Raw genomic sequence first — 22,234 nt, 5'->3', positions numbered from 1 at the left:
TCAAAAGAAACTATCTTAATTAGGAAAATGAGAGAAAATAAAGTAAACCAGTGTAAGGAAACAATGGGGTTTCCTTGCTGGTAGAACCAGAGAGAAAGCTGAAGTCAATGATAACTAAAATTCTAAACTATAAAGCAAGTTTGGGGTTAATCAAGAAGTGGAATGTGAAATTCAGCTGTGATTGGGTCCTATGAATCTAAGCAAAGCCCCACATACTCTCAGTGGCCCAAGGCATCTGATTGGATCAGGTCTACCTTGGTGGGACAAAAATACTCATGACCACATCTAGATGAGTTCACTATTAGACTTAATTTTCTCTTCAATCAAAATGTACTCTTCCAGGCCCCAAAGGAAAGGAAAAAGGAGGAGAAGGCATGGAGAATAGTCTGGTGGATGAAGGCATTTTCCTGCTCTACCGATGCTCAGGACAGCCTGGCCACAATGGTCTCTCAGAGTGGTGACCTGGGCAGATAGGCAGAGAAACAAATTCCAGACTCAAGGAGTTTGCCCGTGATGGATGGCCCCTGACTGTTGTCCAACCACTTGAAGGGTGAGGGTGTTGTACTGTTTTGCAAAACTGGCAGAAATAGGTCAATGAAGCTCCTGGAACCTTAGCTCACTCTCTTGGCTTTTTGTCCCCTCAGCCCTGTCACGACTGCTTTAACCTTTTCTTCAAGTGGAATGTTCCTTCAAGAACATAAAACAGTTTCCAAAAATGTCTCACAGGAAACAGAAAAGGTGAAGGTTACATGGAGCTGGCTCACCCATTTGGTAAACTAAGATGAGTACTTTGATTTTTATTCCTGATATACTTGATTGCTGCTTTAAAAGGAGAGAGCGAAAGGCATCTGGGGATGCTCCGTCAGGGAAGGAGTTCAATCCAGGACTTCTGCAGACCCTCTAGAATATCTGGCACCCACTGGTCATCTGTGAGGAAGGGGAGAGACTGAAACCCCTAAAAGCCAAACAGTATTCCTTATTTCTGCTCATTACACAGCAACTCTTTACCTACTGGCTTCAGAGCAAGGGAGATGTATTTGTAATAGAAAATAGTGTCTGTTATAGAGAACGTTTTGTTAACTCAATTATCTTTATTATGTCCAATGGACATGGAGCCAGGATCACAACCAAAGCATACTTGGAAATGGTTTCAAAATTCTCCCAGTACCAGTTGAGATATGCTTTTAACCTCCTAATATTTGCCCTTTCTCCATAGGAGTGCATCAAATGACATGGAGATGAATGGTCAATAGAAGATCCACTGAGAGGAAGACCTCTTTGAGTCTCTTATCACATGAAACAGTGCCTGAAGACATGATGAATGACAGACATTTCTGTCATCACATTAACTTTAGTGTGAGAGACAGTATACTTAGAGTCTTCTGGGTTAAACCTTATGGGTTTGAATCCCAGGCTCTCTGTAGTTTACTAATTGTGCAATTTCAAACAATCTCTCTGGGCCCCTTTCCCTTATCTAAAATGGGACAATAACAGCATCTACTTTCTCAGATAGTTGTAAAGCCCTATAATAATTGTGCCATAATGTATTTTCTATTATTTGTTATTAGTGTAGGAAAGGGAGCAAAAGAGTAGACTAAAATGAAACAACTGAGACCCTAAAAGTTAGAAATCTAGTCCCAGATTCTGTGTCCTCCTTCTGAAACCACTTAAAAATTTTATTCATTTATTTTGACAGAGAGAGATCACAACTAAGCAGAGAGGCAGGCAGAGGGGTGGGGGAAGCAGGCTCCCCGCTGAGCAGAGAGCCCGATTCGGGGCCCGATCCCCGTCCCGATCAAGGACCTTGAGACCATGACTTGAGCTGAAGGCAGAGGCTTTAACCCACTAAGCCACCCAAGCACCCCCTGAAACCACTTTAACCATCAGGATCCATGGTGGTTTTCCCATCCATGTGGAAAGCACATTCAGCAAAAACAAAGAGCCCTTAATTGTTCTCAAGTCACCAGAAACACATAGGAAGTCACATAAAACCAAAGTGAGATCTCCTGCTTTTATTACTGTAAAAGCTCTACTATACCTTATTGACAAGCTTCCCTGTGATGTATAATTAATTTGTAGGGCCATATAATCAAGGATTATCTGAAAACCAGTCAAGAGTGGCTAAGGTAGATTGGATTTGCCTACCAGTCAAATTGCTTTAACACACAAAAGTAGAGTGAGTAGAAAATGGATAATATGAGGTAAACCAAAAGGGTTACCTTCTTTCCAATCCTATGCCAAGATTGGTCCTTGTTCCATAATAAGTGGTCTTCTCTGACAACATGCCTTAGATCTCTTCCTTTAAGAGTCACTGTCCCTTAAACTCAATATCCCCCCCTCTTAGTACAATGCCTGGCACATAGTACTCTTGGTTTTTCAAAAAAGAATGACTGGATGGATGGATGGATGGATGGATGGATGGATGGATGGAGAGATAGATGAACATCTCTTCAGATAACTAATCCATTTGAAAGACAAGTATCTAGCTTTTCACAAATCCCCAAGATTTTAATTACGGAAATTTCTGGATTTCACCCAAATCAGTTTTCTGTACAGACACAGCCTTTTTGTGCATATCATTATACCACAAATTGTCTTTTCAATTTCCACTAAAATTTTATCTCTCACTTGATGAGCAATTTTTGTACTAGCTGAGAAACCAGCTGAAATAGTTTCACAAAGTACTTTTTTCTCCTTTCTGTGGAGAATATATGGTGAATTGCTTATATTCATAGAACAGGGTCACTGTTGATTTTCACATCCCACTGTGTGATTTACCCGAAACTTCTGTTTTCTTAAACTATAACTGTCTTCGACCTCAACTTTCTCTTTACTTCTATCAGCAACACTGGGTTACCTTCCTTCCCAATCTTTTTTTTTTTTTTTAGATTTATTTATTTATTCCCAATCTTTTTTTTTTAGATTTTATTTATTTATTTGACAGACAGATTTTATTTATTTATTTATTCCCAATTTTTTTTTAGATTTTATTTATTTATTTATTTGGCAGCCAGATTTTATTTATTTATTTATTTGACAGGCAGAGAGAGAGGAGGAAGCAGGCTCCCTGCTGAGCAGAGAGTCCAATGTGGGGCTTGATCCCAGAACCCTGAGATCATGACCTGAGCCGAAGGCAGAGGCTTTAACCCACTGAGCCACCCAGGTGTCCCCCAATCTTTTTCTAAAAACCACAAAAAAGTTCTAATTCTTATATGGACACCACAAAAGATGTGGAGGTCTGGACAGTCAGCAAGGTGAACTCACTGCCTAAGGCTATTGATCTTACGTACTAGTCAAGAAATATGGCACAAAGAATTTGCTCCCAACTTTGACTCCCTATGACACAGTATCTCAACTTTCAGTCCACCTCCACTCACACTATATTACTTCTCCTATTAAAAAAAAAAGCCCCCTCAGTAATAACCAAATCTCCTATGTACAACCACCTGAAGAGTGTAACATCAATATCATCAATATTTCAAAATATTTTCTATAACGTAAGACAGTGAGCAAATTTGGGGTTTTTGTTCTTTAGCCTCTGTTCAATGAGTTGGAGGAGGCCTTCACGTTTTTCAGTTAATAGAATTCCTATTGCAGATAACATTATTCACTTTAAGACTTAGAATGAAGGAGTATTTTGATAAGGAGTGATGTCAAGTCATGTATGCTATGAGGTAATAAGTGCAACTCACATATACATATCCTTGCTTTGTGGGCTGGTCTTTCAGTTTCTAGTCTTAAGAATTCAAGCCAGCCTCTGTATTCTGGGCTTTGAGGCTTGAGCAGATAGAGTACTACTTGCTTTTCTGTAATTACTTTGTTTGGGTTACACCCTATTAAATATTCCAGGAGTTGTTATCTATTCATTTTAGATCTATATGAATATTAAGATATGTTGGGTATATCTAAAGATATTTCCTTTGCTGCCAGGAAATAGAACGAACTTAAACTTCAACTTGGCTATTCAAACTGCAAATGCTTCCACTAGGAAATCTCCTCTAAGATTGTCTTTGCACAAAGGAAGATGTTCCTGGGCTGAATGTTTTTTTTTTCCCCTGTTGGCCCTTGCTCTACTTTCATCTTGGTCTCAGCCCAGCCTACACCTCATTAAAATCATTTCTTTGTGGACTAACGAATAAAAAGGAAACCAATGACATGTAAAAAAATCTCTGTCCTAACCACCCCAGCTTCATAAAGGATAAAATCTCTTTATTGATAACAATACCTGACACTGGAACAGTGCTTCACCTTTTCAAAGCCATCGGTTCCATGGGAATTCTCTCTTTAGAGCTCTCTGAGGTTGGCAATTATCACAGCGAAGTGCGTGTAATTATCTGTTCAAGCCTCCTGACTGGTGGGAGACAACCCTGGGATCTCCATTCAGGGCATTAGATGTAACTAGGTTTCTAATTACACATAATGCAACTTTGATCTAGATCCCACTTAGAGACACAATACCCACTATAGCAGCTAATGGCTTTGACCCAATGGTGGCTAGATGGCAATGCTACTAATCCACACATACCCACCTCTTCATGGTGGTCACGTTGCCCAAGTCAGCTGGGCAGCAATGTGAGTGAGTCAATTATTAAGAGGCTGGTATAAGTCCACTCTTTATGAAACAGATAACATCACATAATAGTTGAGGGCTTAAGGCATGCTTTGAGTTTAGTTTACAGCAGTTTTCCCAAGTAGTATGAAAATCAGAATACCCTGAGATGCCCTCTTCTAGATCAGATCAGATTTTCCAAGGGATTCATATGCTCAGGAAGGTATGGGAAGTACCAGTTTCATAAAAATCTTTATCTAAAGAATGACTACAAAAGCAATTCAATTTTATTTCTACTATTTATGAAGTGAATACCGAGTCCTTCCTGCCAGATTCTCTGGCAGACACTAAGAGAAATAAAATAAATAAATAATAAAATAATTTCCTTCCACTGTATCATGAGTTTTGCATATTCATCTCTAAATCCTCATGACAAATGTAAGTTGTAGATTCCATTCTACAGATCAGGAAGCCAGGGTTCAGAATGGTTAAGTCACCATAGCTAATAAATAACTGAGTCCCAGTCATTCTGGCTCCTTGTCACTACCTCCAGTCCTATGTTTCTCCACAAGAGAGAGAAGATACGTGCCTGGAGCAAAAATACAAGCAAAATGTTTTCTATGCCCAATGAGAGTAGAGATGGCATTAAGCAAATAAATTACAAGTGTGATCTGGACCAAGCCAGGAGGACTTCAAGAAGAAACAGGAGGACAGGCAAGATTAGGCAGGTGAGCAGAAGGGAGCATATTATGAGGAGGAGGAAGGGCAACATTACAAATGCCATAGAAAACTTTATTTCATGTTCTCAAATTCTGAGGTTTACAGGTTTGTGCAAAGCTCATTTGAAATGGGCTAAATTATTGATGATAATTAAATGTTTAGGACTTTTCAGAAACTTCCACTGCTGGGGCACCTGGGTGGCTCAGTCAGTTAAGCATCTGCTTTTAGGTTCCCTGCTCAGCAGTAAGTCTGTTTCTCTCTCTCCCTCTGCCCCTCTTCCCATTTGCACTCTCTCAAATAAATAAAATCTAAAAGGAAGGAAGGAAGGAAGGAGAGGGAAAGTTCCACTGCCACCAGTCACATTGTTCTGCTCCATGAAATTCATCAGAGCATGATGTTGCCAAGGCCTCAGACCCCTTGGGAATGTAGGTTGCATGAAAATGCTAGGCAAGCCACCAAGCCCTGCTGAGGTTATGCCTGAATGTATAGTGGAGGAGGGAGTGGAGGAGAACCAGACACATGAGCCCAAGGCCAACTGCAGCAGTGGGTACTGTGAGACACATAACATCTTTTGTCCTAATTTCTCCTCAGGAAGAGAGGCCTGTGGGCTGCATGGAGGAGCTGTTTCTCCTTTCCTGTATAGAGGAGTAGATCAGTCTGTGGAGTAGGGTGACTGTGGTAGCCATGAAAATGCATAACTCAAATCCCCTCCTGTGGAAGCACGATGATCTGACAGCACCAGCTGCTTCCTCTCTCGACTCCCCCTCACATTCACAATGGGGCCATGTTCCTCAGGCTGCTCCCAGCCAATGGCTGAGCATGATGCCAGCATTAGCACAAGTCCTTTTTTGAGAGATGCAGGAATCCTCCAAGGGATGACTTTGAATTTGACTCAAGCCTTCCCATCAGAGCTGTGGTCCAAGGATCCATCCTATAGGATAACTGATTAAGGCAAGAAAAAGGATGCAGGGAAATCGTTTTGGGTTAACAGAGGTTTGGGCTACCTACTCATGGAGCTCACTTGTGCCCTCCAGTGTTGTTGCTCTTGACTCCAGATGCATGATTTCCATTCTTCTCTCAAAGAATGCCAGTGGGCCCAAATGACTTTATGATGTGGGAGTACACTGGCTCCAGCTCCTAATGAGCAGTTCCTAATGCATATTCATTTGGTGCCACAGGGTCAAGCATTCCATCTTTACTAGGGCCTAATAACAAACCAGGAACTGCTTCTCAGAAGGTAATAAGTTAACAATACTATATCACACACTTAAAATTTTAAGAGGGTATATCTCATGGTAACTGTTCTTACCACCATTAAAGGGTGGGGGGGGGGAATAAAGCAAGAGGAAACTTTTAAGAATGATAGATATTGGGACACCTGGGTGGCTCAGTTCGTTAAGCATCTGTCTTTGGCTCAGGTCATGATCCCAGCACCTGGGATCAAGTCCCGAACTGGGCTCCAAGTTCAGAGGGGAGCCTGCTTCTCCCTCTACTTGCTGCTCCTCTTGCTTTTGAGCTCATGAGCTCTCTCTCTTTCCTTTTTTTTTTAAGATTTTATTTATTTATTTGACAGAGAGAGATCACAAGTAGGCCGAGAGGCAGGCAGAGAGAGAGGGGGAAGCAGGCTCCCTGCTGAGCAGAGAGCCCAATGTGGGACTCGATCCCAGGACCCTGAGATCATGACCTGAGCCGAAGACAGCGGCTTAACCCACTGAGCCACCCAGGCGCCCTCTCTCTCTCTTTCTTTTATGTCCTCACCTGGCCTTCCGGTGCATAGCCTTCCTGAGTATGGGTATGACTCTTCTTCTTATAAGGGCATTAATCCCACCATAAGGAAAACACCTTTATGACCTCGTCAAACCTTGATTACTTCCCAAAGCCCTCTTCAAATATCATATTGGGGGGTGCCTGGGTGGCTCAGTGGGTTAAGCCTCCATCTTCGGCGTGGGTCATGATCCCAGGGTCCTGGGATCGAGTTCCAGATCGGGCTCTCTGCTCAGCAGGGAGCCTGCTTTCCCACTCTCTTTCTCTCTCTCTCTGCCTACCTGTGATCTCTCTCTCTTTAAAATAAATAAATAAAATCTTTTTTTAAAAAAACAAATATATTTGGGGGTTTGGCGTTTCCACATATGAATTTAGTGCGGGGTGGGGCACAAACATTCAGCCTATAGTACCTGGGTCCTTGCCAGGTGTTAAATCCCACGTCCCAAGAAAATGTCCCCAAGAAAATGAATTCCTGTTCTTCTAGCCAGACACTCCAGCCCCCTTAATCAAGCACCTCCAAAATCTAGTTCCAGGGGCATTTCCTTGATGGCAGGTATTTCCTTCATTCTTGAAGCTCCTTTTGTGCCCAATCTCTTTCCTCCTTCATCAGGCACAGCATGTTTTCAGTCAAGTTATGCCAGGATTTAACCTGCTATCCACCTGGCAGCCAGGAGAGGAAGTGGGAACAGCTCCTTTTGTCTTGGGGAGGTGAGGTCTCCACAGCATCTCCCAGTGCAGGGGAAGTGCTACCATATACAGGGGCAACTCTGAAGGTTTAGAAAGCCTGCAGAAACATCCATCCAGATCCCTGCTGTGTTCCAGGGTCCCAGGTTTTCTCAATCAAGGCCCTGATCTTAGCATGACAGACCTGCTGAACATCTGACTGTCTCTGAACTCTGCAATACTGTCTAGAGATGCTGCTCAGTTGGGTCTCTTTGTGAGCTATCAAAGCCAGCCTCTGGCTTCCACAGTTAGCCTTTAACTGCTCATCAAAGGCCCTCAGTTTCTCACAGACAGGCTCCTATCACATTCTCTGCAGGGCATCAGCACAACGAAGTAGTAACCAGCTTTTGCAACCTCTTCCTCTCCCCACCCATAATTTTCAGTTCTTCTTACTAGGGTATTTTCTCTGGTAACCACTGGTTAAAGGTTGAGCATCTAGGCCTCCACCCTGTGCCGGGGATTACCATGCACTACATATCACTCAGGATGGTGGTACCCTCTTTGCCTTCTGAGCTGTTAGGAAGCCTGTTTCACAAACTCGTCTTATCTGCTTTCTCAGACCGCTTCTGGCACCACTTGGTTAGTTTGAATCCTTCAAGGGTTAGATGTACAAGAGATTTGTTGAGGGACATGACCGTGAAGGATAAAGGGGAGGAAGCAGGAAAAGACAGGGAAGACCCTCAGACCACAGTGCAGGTCTGACACCTGTGAAGGAAAGAGAACGAGAGGGGACTGGGTAAGGGGACTGGGTGTGGAAGAGCCAGGGACTGTAGCACAGTCCTTAGAAGCATTCAGTTGGACTGAAGGGAAGTCTTCCAGTCACAGTCACCAGAGACCCACATCTCTCGGGAACGGACCTGTATTTCTACCCTTGCTATGGTCAGTCATTCATTGCAAGTGGCCCACAGGAAACACAACCTTGTACGAACATGGTGGAGGCTCCAGTGAGCTAGCAGCTGGGGCTGACAGTTAACAATGCTCCCTAGAGCAGATCTGAGTAGTGCATTTTCATGAGCACCAAATAACACACTAATGACCAAACGAAGTCTGGCCAAGATGTTAATGACTGATAATGGCTTGAGGCATTAGTCACTTTAAATAACATTCACATTTTGATAGCTCTATACAAAGAAACGACAATAATAGAGTCATTTTAAGATGAGTAACAGGACCCATGGAAAAAAATAACTTGGTGTAATTGGGTCTTCCTTTACTCTCCTCAAATCATACCATATAGGAAGCCATTCCACATGGTACATATGCCCTTGATATTCTCATAAAATGGAAACAGTGCCATTTTAGAATTCAAGAGATTAAGTTTCGGAGGAGGGAAAGGAATGCTCAAAATAAAGCCCATTTCTGTCTCCCTATCTTAGGCTGAGAGGTGAGTAGTATTACAATTGAATGAAGCAATTTTCCACCTGCATTTTTAATAGCCAGTGAAAGAGAGTGCTAATGCCACCCCGCACCGCCTTTTAAAACTAGAAGGGACGCTATAAATCATGTCCGTGTACATCAGTCTCCTGCCTGGCAGCAAACCTGTGTGCAAGGTTCTCATCCCAAATTTCCAGAGGTTAATCGTCCTTGGCTTGTGCACCTCCAGTGACAGGGAACTCACTGCTTCCTGAGGTAGTCATTTTGTGGCAAGACAGCTCTAGTTCTACAATGTTTTAAAAGTGATTGAGTCAGCACTCTTTGCCACACGTGGCCATGTTTTCCACAAAGTACTTCACTGACTCCTTACAATGACCAGACAGGAAGATTTTTCCCCGTTTTAAAAATGGGGAGCCTGAGAACGAGTGGCCCTTGGTATACCCAATGCACATAGCTGAAATTCAACTCCAAGTCTAGTTCTATTCCTCAGGCTCCTCACAAATGCCTTAGATTATGTTGGAGTCAGTCTCTAGTTTCCACTTTTACTAGTTCCAGTTCAAGTAGAACAAACCTAATATTATTTAACACATGACGTCCCTTCAAATATTTGGGTGGGACCTTCCATTATTCTATAACATTTTAATATCCAGTTTAAACACCCAATTTCTTGAACTATTCTTTGAATACATCAGTCCCAGATGTCCCCAAACATGCTCTCCAGACACACTTTAAGTCTCTAATATCCTTTCTAACACGGCATACACTGAGCATATCCTCCAGGCATCTTATAACTTGTGCAGTGTGGAAAGAAACCATCACCTCCCATTCCCCACACACCATACTTCTGTTAATGCAATGGCATTATGCTACTGACTCAATAAACTTATAAATAACTTAAGCCTCTAGGTCTGCTTCTATATTAGTAAAAGTTTGGTGTTTAAAAAAAATCATATTCATTCTGTTTAACTTAGAGCATATTAAAAATCAGTCTATTGCTCCAGCCTGTTAAAATTCTTAACCCCCATGGTAGCATTTGAAATCATGGGATCATCTATAAATTAGTGTTTTTGAAAGAGCATCTGAGGATTAACAAACACTGTAGAGACCAGCTTATCCCATTATCACCTATTACAGGATCTAGTAAGACCTCATTCCCTCCTTCACTTCTAGTATCCTCTCTATCATAATGTTCCCGTTCCCTTCCTACTCATAGCAGAGCCCCTTGACGGAAGTGTCAGCTTCACCTGGGAGCTTGTTAGAAAATGCAGACTCCCAGGCCCCATCCCTCTTAGGGAACAGAATCGGCACTTGAACAAAATTGCAAGGGATTCTGTGTACACACTGAATTTTAGCTGCTTCAGTCTATGTACCTTGAGCAGGGGATTTTAGCCCCTCTGCCTCAGTGTCCTCACCTATCAGAGGGAGAAGGATGAGAGTTGAAAAGCCCTACAGCCCCTAAGACCTCTAATTCTCTGCCTTTTCTTACTTCCTCAGTTGCCTTGAATTGTCTCCAGAACTGTCCTGCAGTTCCACCATAAAGGCAGGGGAAAATTGATGACTGATACAAAGATATACCTCATCCCTTTCAATATTAATAGCCATAAATGAGAATCTTTAACTCAGGAGTGGCAAGGCCCTGCATATGCAGCCTAGAGTCATTTGATCTCTGTCCTAATTGAATTCCAGATTTTTAGCTGAGTTCCAGAAATATGACACTAGCTCAGAGACCCATGCCACGAAAGGGCTCTGAGATATGTCCTGTCCACCTGGGGAGATGGGGTTTTAAAAAGGCACCTCTCCATATGAGGTAAAAACACAGGCTCCTTTGGAATCAACAGATCGGAGTTCAAATCCTAACCAGTGTGCTCATCTGTAAATTAGGAGTAGTAAGAGCGCCCATACTGTGGGTCACTGGGATTATTACATGAGATTATTTCTGTGACATGCTTTGCCCAGAAGGGTTCAATAAATACTCAGTATTATTTTTATTGTTATCCTTTCATATCTAGAACAGAGATAATTTCAATGATCTCACAGCACTGGTATAAATATCAAATAATGTGTATGAATATACTTTACACATGATTACAAATTACCCAACATTTGGGGTTTTTTTTTTTCTGACTTCTACTGATCACCCACAACACAGATGCATAACAAAGAACAAAACTGAAAAAAGGTGTATGGGTATCTGTCCTCTAAAAACCTGAACATCAAAATGAGGGTAAAAAGAAGAGAAATAAGCCAGAGAGGCTGGGCTCCAATCAAATTTGTTGCCCCTACACAAACTTGCAGTGTCACCACAACTCAATATTTAATCTATGTGTGTAAGTCAGCATTCTACAGAGAAACAGAACCAATGGGAATAAGACAGGTTGATTGATTTTAAGGAAGTGGCTGAAGCCCAGAGGCTGCAGGGCATGCTGGCGGACTGGAGACCCAGAGAAGAGCTGATACTGCAGCCTAAGCGCACAGACGGTCTGGAGGCAGAAATCCCTCTTCCTCTGGGAAGAACTCTGTCATTTTCTCTGAAGGCCTTCAAACCGACGGGATGAGGCCCACTCACTTTATAGAGGTAATCTGCTTTACTCGAAGTCTACTGGTTTGAATGTTAATCTCATCTAAAAATACTTTCATAGAAACAGCCCAGCTGGTGTTTGACCAAGTATCTGGGTACTGTGGCCTAGCCAAGTTGATAAATAAAATCACACATCACACTGTTTTACAGGTAAATACTGGCTCAATACAGTTTTTATTGTATCTTGTCTTCCAGCGCCATAGGTGACTTATTCTACCAGAAAAAACAATGATTGCTTTGTCCTGCTTGTCCACTGCGACCACAATTAGACAAACCTGTACCCCTGAAACAAATAATACATTATATGTTAATAAAAATAAAAGAAATTGATAGATCCCTTTACTTTTTTTTTTTTTAAAGATTTTATTTATTTATTTGACAGACAGAGATCACAAGTAGGCAGAGAGGCAGGCAGAGAAAGAGAGAGAGGAGGAAGCAGGCTCCCTGCTGAGCAGAGAGCCCGACGCAGGGCTCGATCCCAGAACCCTGGGATCATGACCTGAGCCGAAGGCAGAGGCTTTAACCCACTGAGCCACCCAGGCGCCCCAGATCCCTTTACTTTTTTAAAAAAGGAAAAGCCCTCCAACTTACTATGAATAACATAGCTAATGTTGTTACATGAGTGCAATATACCAGATCATATACTAGGCATTTTATACACTTTCACCATAACACCCACCAATCCTGCAAGCTTAAATGATCTCTCCTCTACTAATGAGAATGCTAAGGTTTCTAATGGCTGTATTACCTCACCCAGTATCATACAGTGAGTCGCAACAGAACCAGAATTTGAATCAAGTTCTGTCTTATTCCAAAGCCTTTGCTCATTTTACTATCACACTACTGATGGCAAAGACAACTTAGCACAGTGATTAGTTTTTAAGGGAAAAAAAAAGGTTAAACATTTTTAAAAGCTGGAACAAATGGCTCCACTAATTTTTCTATCCTTTTCTTCCCTCTCACTCTTCACTGCATTAGTATTTAATGTCATTTTAGGTGACAGAGAGAGAACATTCACCATTCCCTGTACATAGTGATTTGTTCTAATAATATATCTTCCTCTTTTCAAACTGATTTTCCTTCACCAGTTAGTTATGGTAAGTCTATCAAGAGAAAGTTACTGCATTAAAATAAAGATGTTCTATAGTCAGCTGCAAAGGTACCTTCTTATCCTGGGTGGTCACTTAATGGCACCAATCTGTAAGAGGTCAGATCAGCTCCTCAATGCTCTCCTGTGCCCAAAGATAGTCATTCTAAGAGCAACTGAGGTTTCTTGTCCTCTGAGGACTGTATTAAGCATTTTAAAATCTAGATAGAAATGAACTGTCCAGGAAACTCACAAAGCTCATGAAGAGAACTTGACCCAGCTCTAATGGACTGACAAAAAAAGGATTTTTTTTAAAAAGATACTTTTATTAGTCACATAATTATCTTAATTGCCACTGCCCCTTAGTAATGTTCATTGTACAAAAGCTGTTAACACAGATGTCCCTTCAGCATGGAGTCCCTAACTGGCACATGCTGTCACTTTAGGTAAGATCTTCACATCCTTTTAAACTTCAAAATGCTCACCTCACAATTTTAAGAGAATTAAATGAAATAATGCATGTGAAAAGTTGTTTAAAACTATAAATAAAACTATTCAAAAATAAAAAGCTTTTTTAAAAAATATTTATTTATTTATTTATTTGACACAGAGAAAGATCACACACAAGTAGGCATAGAGGCAGGCAGAGAGAGGTGGGGAAGAAGGCTCCCTGCTGAGCAGAGAGCCCGATGTGGGGCTCCAACGCATGACCGTGGGATCATGACCTGAGCCGAAGGCAAAGGCTTTAACCCACTGAGCCACCCAGGCGCCCCCAAAAAGCTTTTTTTAAATAAAAAAGAAACTCATTTGAAAGCGATTCAGTAGTCAAAACTTTATTAAATAGTTTAATAACCCAAAGTTGAGAATACCCAGTAAATGGTAGTGCTGGATTCAAACACCATGTGAACACCAATGCTCGTGTTCAGAACAGCTCCCCTAGCTCATGCATATCCAACTTCCTTAAAACAATACATGAAGTCCCTGGGTTTCTGGTGCAGAGCATAAAGTTGTACTGCACAGAGCAAGCACATCTGGGACAGCTCACAGAAAGAAAATAGAGGTTTCCCGTATTTGTCAACAGTTCTAAAAATTTATATTATATGACAATAACAAGTTGGGAAGATGAAAGAAATTTTCTTAACTCAGTAATAATAACACATTATAACCAACCGTGATAAAAAGACAGAATTATCTTTCCATCCTTGCTATAGAAAACATGACAAAATGGCTGTCATTAGAAGAAATGGTAAAAAAATTTACAGACAAAAATCCAGGCGGAAAATTCTATAACAATGTGTTAGGCATTTAATTCTATGACATTTGTTTTTAATCAGCTCTTTTAAAATCTGTACTTTGTTGTGATTTCTTGGTATAAGTAATTCTGTATCAATTTTGTATTCTAGTTTTTGTATTTTTTTTAAATGAGAAATAACAAAATTTTATCAGCTTTTGCCCCTTCAAAACTGAATTCTACCCTGATTGCAGATTCTCTAGTAGGAGAGAATGAGATTAAAAATAGTGATTTGGGAAAGCAAATAAGAAATTCAGGCTTAGATCCTATTTCAACTTCTATTTCATAGTGATTATTCTTTTTATTCTCATAAGAATATAAATTTACCATAATTTAAGGAATACAAAGAAATCTTCATGTGAAAATTACTATAAAATAAGGTGTCTTTCACACAGTAAATTCAATGAAACATTTATTAAATATTAATTGGGGAAATGTTTATAATAAATGTGATGGCACATTCCAGCTCCCCATCTTATATAAATAATAATGAGAACATGTATTTTATTTGAGCTAATATGATTACATTATGAATTCTTAAGTGGAAGGTAATCAAATATAACAAGTAGCAAAATGAAAACAAAGCCTGGAAATATAGCACCCAAGACAAAGATAAGTTGAGCTAAATAAAACTATCATGACATTATACACCTATGATGTTGTGATTTATAATAAGAAATAAATATATTTGGTCTTTGCCCTATTCCTGGAACAGAGTTCTTAAACCCTTATAAATTCCGAAGCAATAAGAGTACTAAGAACATCTTTTGTTTTTATATTTGGTCTTTGGCCCTGGCCCCTGAAACCCTTGTAAATTCTTAAGTGATAAGAGCACTAGGCTCCTTTTGTTCTAATGAGGTGACTCTGGGTGGGCTCCTGGATGGCTCCTAGATGGGAGGGCTGGCCACCAGAAAGATCAAGCTATGACTAGAAGCTTTGAATTTTCAATCCAATCCACCATCCTCCAGAAAGGGGCTAGAAATGGAGTTAATAATTGATCCTGTTTATGTAAAGAAGCTCCATAAAATCCCAATAGTATGGGGGTTGGAAAGCTTCTGGGTTGGTGAACACAGCCACATACCAACAGGGAAACACACTCAAACTCCATGATGGCAGAAGCTTGGGAACTTCCCAGACTTGGCCTATATACCTCTTCATTTAACTGTTCATCTGTATCTTTTATCAAATCCTCTATAAATTGGTTTTTTTCTGATATAATAATAATAATAAGAAGAAGAAGAAGAAGAAGAAAAAGGAAGCAAGGAGGGAGGGTGGAGAAAATTATCTTTTCATCTCATTAATAGTTATGAGAAAAAAGAAAAAGGGTGCCTGGATGGCTCAGTTGGTTAAGCGACTTCCTTCGGCTCAGGTCATAATCCCAGAGTCCTGGGATCCAGTCCCGCACTGGGCTCCCTGCTCTGAGGGGAGCCTGCTTCTCCTTCTCCCTCTGCCCCTCCCCTTGCTTGAACTCTCCCTCTCTCTCTCTCTCTCTCTGTCAAATAAATAAATAATATCTTAAAAAAAAGAAAAGAAAATAAATAAAAGAACTGGTTATGAGAGAGAGCAGAGAGAACAATTAAAAGACTATACATATGTTTATATTTATGTTTATAATTATATATGTAAGTGTGTGTTTGTTCTGGGTCTTTAGACCCAACTAAGTTTTTTAAGTATTTAAAAACTGATCAACAATATACAATCTAGGTAGGGTGAAAAAACAAAAATCACAAATTATTCATAATGATAGGGTAGAATGCCAAGGTAGAGACAGGGTTATAAAGCAATATAACACTATTGTGACTTATTTAAATCTAAATAATTGGCATGATTTAGTATAAACTACTTCTAGGTAAAATAATAATATTTGTGGAGTTAAGAAGTACCTTGCCAAACAGAGTTGTTTGTTGTTGTTTTTTTTTAAAGATTTTGTTTATTTATTTGACAGACAGAGATCACAAGTAGGCAGAGAGCCAGGAGGGGTGTGGGGGAAGCAGGCTCCCCGCTGAGCAGAGAGCCCAGTGCAGGGCTCGATCCCAGAACCCTGGGATCATGACCTGAGCCAAAGGCAAAGGCTTAACCCACTGAGCCACCCAGGCACCCCCAAACAGAGTTTTTAATAGCATCTGGCTAATAGATCTTATCACAGCTTCTGCCAATATTTTACTAAAATATCTATCTATCTATCTATCTATCTATCTATATATATATATATATACTTGAGAAAATAAAAACATATAGCAGAATTATAATCAGAAAGGGAGGATTCTAACTCTCTCAGAGGTTGACAGGTCACACAAACAAATATAAAACTGGAAAGCATTTGAATAACACAATTAACAAGCTAAATCTAATAAAATATCACTTTATATACCACAAAAGGGAATATATATTCTTTTAAAACTCCTACATATTAGAAAACAGTATGGAGTTTCCTCAAGAAGCTAAAAATAGAACTACCTTATGACCCAGCAATTGCACCACTAGATATTTACCCCAAAGATACAAACATAGTGATCCGAAGGGGCACATGCACCCCAATGTTTATAGCAGCAATGTCCACAATAGCCAAACTATGGAAAGAGCCCAGATGTCCATTGAGAGATGAATGGATAAAGAAGATGTGATTGATATATATATATATATATATATATATATATATATATATATATATAATGAAATACTATGCAGCCATCAGAAAGGATGAAATCTTACCATTTATATAGATGTGGATGGAACTGGAAGGTATTAGGCTGAGCGAAATAAATAAGTCAGAGGAAGGAAATTATCACATGGTTTCACTCATATGAGGAATATAAGATACAATACAGAGGATCATAGGGGAAGAGAGGGAAAAACAGAAATGAGAAGAAATCAGAGAACAAGACAAACCATGAGAAACTCAGAAAGAAACTGAGGGTTGCTGCGGGGGAGGTGACTGTGGGGATGGGGAAAATGGGTGATGGGCATTAAGAAGGCATGTGATGTGATGAGCACTGGGTGTTATATGCAACTGATGACTTAGTCTACCTCTAAACTAGTGATGTTTTCTATATGTTGGCTAATTGAATTTAAAATTTAAAAAAAAGAAAAGAAATCAACTAAGCATCAAATTCACGAACTATAAACAGAACAACAAAATAAATATCAATAGAAGTAGAAAGGTCTAAGCAGAGGAATTAATAGAATGAAAAATACAGAAGAGTAGTCATGATCAAGAAAATCAAGAACTAGTTCTTTCAACAAACACATGAAATAAACCTTTGGCAGTTGATGACAAAAAAAGAAAGGACATAAATAAAAATATTAAAAATTAGAAAGAGTAGGTAATTTTAAATAGAGAAATACAGAACAATATTTAAATTGTAAGAAAATACTATAAAACTTTGTGGAAATAAGTGCAAAAACCTAAAAGAGACAGGTCACTTTTAAGGAAAATTATCAAAATTAGCTCAAGAAGTAGAAACCTGAATAGATAAGTAACTATACAGAAAAATGAAAAAGCAGTCACAGATCTAGCCCTGATAAAAAGACACTAAAACAATAAAGTTTGAGTTCTACAAAATACTTAGGAAACACATTAACATTATGTTATGTTATGTTATTTACACTATTCCAGAACATAAATAAGAAACTTCTCAACTCATTCTGCTAGACTATCCTAACCATAATTTCATAATTGAATAAAAATAGCAAACACACATGCACATGTGCACATACACACAAACACACACCTATAGGTCATTCTCACTAATGAACATGACTATAAACATTCCTGTATAAAATTATTGGAAAACAGAATCAGCAAGACAGTTATTGAATATGCATAATATTCTGGCAGATTTTATCCCAGGATTATAAGAATTCTTTATTAGGAAGTCTATTCATGAAATTCACATGATTAACAGATTATATGGAAAAATTTAATCTTTTCAAATTACTCAAATTTTTTTGGTAAAAGTAAAAACATTTAATGAATTAAAAAGAATACAGTAGCAATGGGAGGGAGGACTTTCTTAAGGTAAAATATATCTCTTAGAAACATAGAACAAGGGGCACCTGGGTGGCTCAGTTTGTTAAACAGCTGCCTTCGGCTCAGATCATGATCCTAGAGTCCTGGGTTCAAGTCCTGCATCAGGTTCCCTGCTCGGGCAGGGTGTCTGCTTCTCCCTCTGACCCTCCCCCTTCTCATGCTCTCTCTCTCTCTCTTTTTCATTCTCTCTCTCTCTCAAATAAATACATAAAACCTTTAAAAAAAAAACACAGAACAAGTATTATACTTTGAATTTGAGAAACAAGGCAGAGGATCACAGGGGAAGAGAGGAAAAAATGAAACAAGATGAAACCAGAGAGGGAGACAAACCATAAGAGACTCTTAATCTCAGGAAACAAACTGAGGGTTGCTGGAGCAGAGAGGAGTGGGGGGGGATGGGGTGGTTGGGTAATGGACATTGGGTGGGTATGTGATATGGTGAGCACTGTGAATTTTGTAAGACTGATGAATCACAGACCTGTACCCCAGAAACAAATAACACATTATATGTTAATGAAAAATAAAATGTAAAAAAATGTTAAATATTATACTTTGAGTTAACATTAAAATAGTTCTTTTTTTTTTAATTTTATTTAATTATTTGTCAGAGAGAGAGAGAGAGCACAAGCAGGCAGGGTAGCAGGCAGAGGCTGAGAGAGAAGCAGGCTCCCTAGTGAGCAAGGAGCCTGATGCGGGACTTGATCCCAGGATCCTGGGATCATGACCTGAGCCAAAGGCAGCCACTTAACCAACTGAGCCACCCAAGTATCCCCATTAAACGAATACTTACTAAAATCAAAAGACAAGGATACAGGCAGCCAGTGAATACTATCCTGGAGCACTTACCCAAAGAATTAAGATGGCAAAAAGAATAAGGGAAAAATGTCATTATTTGTATAAAATAATGTTGTGTAATGCAACAGAATCAACCAAAAACTGTTAGAATTAATAAGAAACCCCCAAAGTTGCAGGATATAAACAAACCCCCCAAATTCTATATCTTAGCAATGATCAATTGTAAAAGGTCATTTAAAAAGGATTCTATTGGGCACCTGGGTGGCTCACTGGGTTAAGCTTCTGCCTTTGACTCAGGTCATGATCTCAGGGTCCTGGGATCAAGTCCCACATCAGGCTCTCTGCTCGACGGGGAGCCTGATTCCCCCTCTCTCTCTCTACCTGCTTCTGCCTATTGCCTGCCTCTCTGTCAAATAAATAAGTAAATAAAATATTTAAAAAAGAAAAAGGATTCTATTCAAACTAGCAACCAATAAATAAACAAGCTTATAAGTATATCTAACATAGGAACTATAAAAATTAACAACAGAATATTAGAATAAATAAGGAATATGTCCTTCAACAGACGAAAGGATAAAGAAGATATGGTCCCAGGCGCCTGGGTGGCTCAGTGGGGGTAAAGCCTCTGCTTTCGGCTCAGATCATGATCCCAGGGTCCTGGGATTGAGCCCTGGGTTGGGCTCTCTGCTCTGTGGGGACCCTGCTTCCCTTCCTCTCTTTCTGCCTGCCTCTCTGCCTACTTGTGATCTCTGTCTGTCAAATAAATAAATAAAATCTTAAAAAAAAAGAAGAAGATATGGTCCATATATACAATGAAGTATTATGCCTCCATCAGAAAGGATGAATACCCAACTTTTGTATCAACATGCATGGGACTGGAGGAGATTATGCTGAGTGAAATAAATCAAGCAGAGAAAGTCAAGTATCATATGGTTTCACTTACTGGTGGAGCATAAGGAATAACACGGAGGACGTTGGGAGAAGGAGAGGAGAAGTGAGCTGGGGGAAATTGGAGAGGGAGACAAACCATGAGAGTCTGTGGACTCTGAGGGGAGGGGGTCAGGGGTTTAGGAGGGCCTGGTGTCGGTATTAAGGCAGGCACGTATTGCATGGAGCACTGGGTGTGGTGCATAAACAATGAATCTTGGAACACTGAAAAAGAAATTTAAAAAAAATAAGGAAGAAAACCATTATTTTAAAGTTGTAAATTTTCTCCCAAAATCAATCTATAAATTAAATATTATCCCATACAAATCCCAACAGAATATTTTTAAAGGAACTTGACAAATTGGTTCAAAAATTCCCATGGAAGAGAAGAATATAAAAGCAACCAACATGATTTTGAAACAGATAACAACAACTTTTCCTATAAGATTTCAAAAATACACTAAAAGGTTGTTTTAGTATTAAAGTAGTATGGTTAAGAAATAGGATAATAAATGGAAGGTAATAAAGAATCCAGAAATAGTCTCTCTCACTTGTTCCCTTCCCTTGCCACACACACATACATGTATGCATGAGTACACTCTGGAATTTGGTTAATATTAGATGTGACATTTCACATCAGGGAGAGGGGAGTAAAACAGAAAAGTAATTTAAGAATCTGAGGTATAGACAAAAAAACATCTTTCCCTCTACCCATCTTAGGTTCTCTGCTTGGGGCCTTGTATATTGGACTAACAAAAGAGAGATTAACAGTAGTAAAGCATAAATGTATATAATATAAATTTTGTATGACACAGAAGCCTTCATAGGAAATGAGGACCTGAAGAAGTGGTAAAATCTCAGCGTTTTTCTACTAGGTTTGATGAAGAGTAGAAAGTTGTGAGAAAATATGCTAGACAAAAGGGTATGAGCAAGGGTAGTAAAGTAGGAGAAATTCAGTAAGCCTAATATGTTTGGATTCCTCTTCAATCCCTCCATCTTCAAAGATAAGGATGCTCCTTTCCTCAGGTATAAGGAGAACACCTCTCACCTGAGGGTCTTATGACTTGCTTCCAGGTAGAAGGGGGTTGATCAGAAAGTTCTTCTTGTACCTGCTATTTCTCAGATTCTTCCAACTTAAAATATTCAAAATGCCAAAGCATCATATTTTGGGATAGCGTGTCCTAAACCCTGTCATATGTAAAAGCTTTTTATTGCAATGCCATCTGTAATAGAAAGAACTTAAAGGAGTGGCCCTGAAACAAAGCATCAATAGGAGGATGGTTAAATAAATTACAGTAATCCACACTATGTAATACCATACAGTTATTAAAAAGAATAAAGTGGACCAATTGTACAGGAATAAAAGATCTCTAAAATACATGAGCTGGAAAAGAGCAAGTGTCAGATGCTTCCTTGCAAAATAAAACAACCTCTATATTGACAATGTGTATATGTACACATACGTATGTAAAAGAGCGGTGAAATGACTAGAAAATTATATTATTAACCGTGAATAGGGAAATGCGTGTGTGTATGTGTATACAGGTGATAGCAGGCTTTAAAGGAAGATTACCATATTTTATTTTACATCCTTACTTGTTTTAATCTCTTATAAGAATGTAGTTATGTACTGCTTATATAATAATATACAATTTCATAAACAACAATATTGAAATAATCAAGATTTTATCTCCCTTTAGGGGAAACACAACAGCAGTAAGAAGCCCTGGAACATACTAGTTCTGCCTCTTAAATTATCTGGATTATCATTTCCTTATCTATAAAATGAGGATTTTGACTAGATTATCTCATTTCTCTAATAAATTTTACATTTCTATGAGCCTATAAAATATAATTAAATATTTTTTCACTTTTTTATACTTTATTTTTAATTTGCATATAACAATACATTAGTTTTATGGTTATATTACCATTTACTACAAGTGCAATAATTAAATTTTTGCTTAAGTAAATTTTGTCTGCCACAAATACAGTTACCTACTTCTATACTTAAAAATTACAGAGTTTAGTTTGTTATCAGAACAGAATTGCTACATGGTCAAGGAATATTATAATGAAAGGCAGGATGCAAATCACACAATTGTTCTTGTTGGGAAGAAATGTGGCTAATTTGACTTTCCTAAACTCTCTCAGTTCTAGTCATTAAATTGGAGAAAAGAAAATGACATAATATAAAATTTCCATAAGAGAAGATCAACCTTTCTCAAGCAGAAGTAAAGAAAGAGTTTAAGCTAGAGAAAAAAAAAAAAATGCCCTTCATTTGAAATCTTTTTTTTTTCTTTAATTGATTTATTTTTCAGAGAGGGAGACAGAGAGAGAGAGAGCAAATGCAGGGGGAGTGGCAGGCAGAGACAGAAGCAGGCTCCCCACTGAGC

General features: G+C 39.2%; 1 protein-coding gene across 2 annotated transcripts in view; it reads right to left on the bottom strand.

Moving 5' to 3' along the window:
* CRH (corticotropin releasing hormone) overlaps positions 1-22,234 on the bottom strand; it is a 189,697-nt gene that overhangs the window by 37,563 nt on the left and 129,900 nt on the right. The window lies entirely within an intron of this gene.

The sequence above is a fragment of the Mustela nivalis genome (assembly GCF_964662115.1).
Source record: "Mustela nivalis genome assembly, chromosome: 2".
NCBI lineage: Eukaryota > Metazoa > Chordata > Mammalia > Carnivora > Mustelidae > Mustela > Mustela nivalis.
This window is presented reverse-complemented; position numbering and strand designations above follow the sequence as displayed.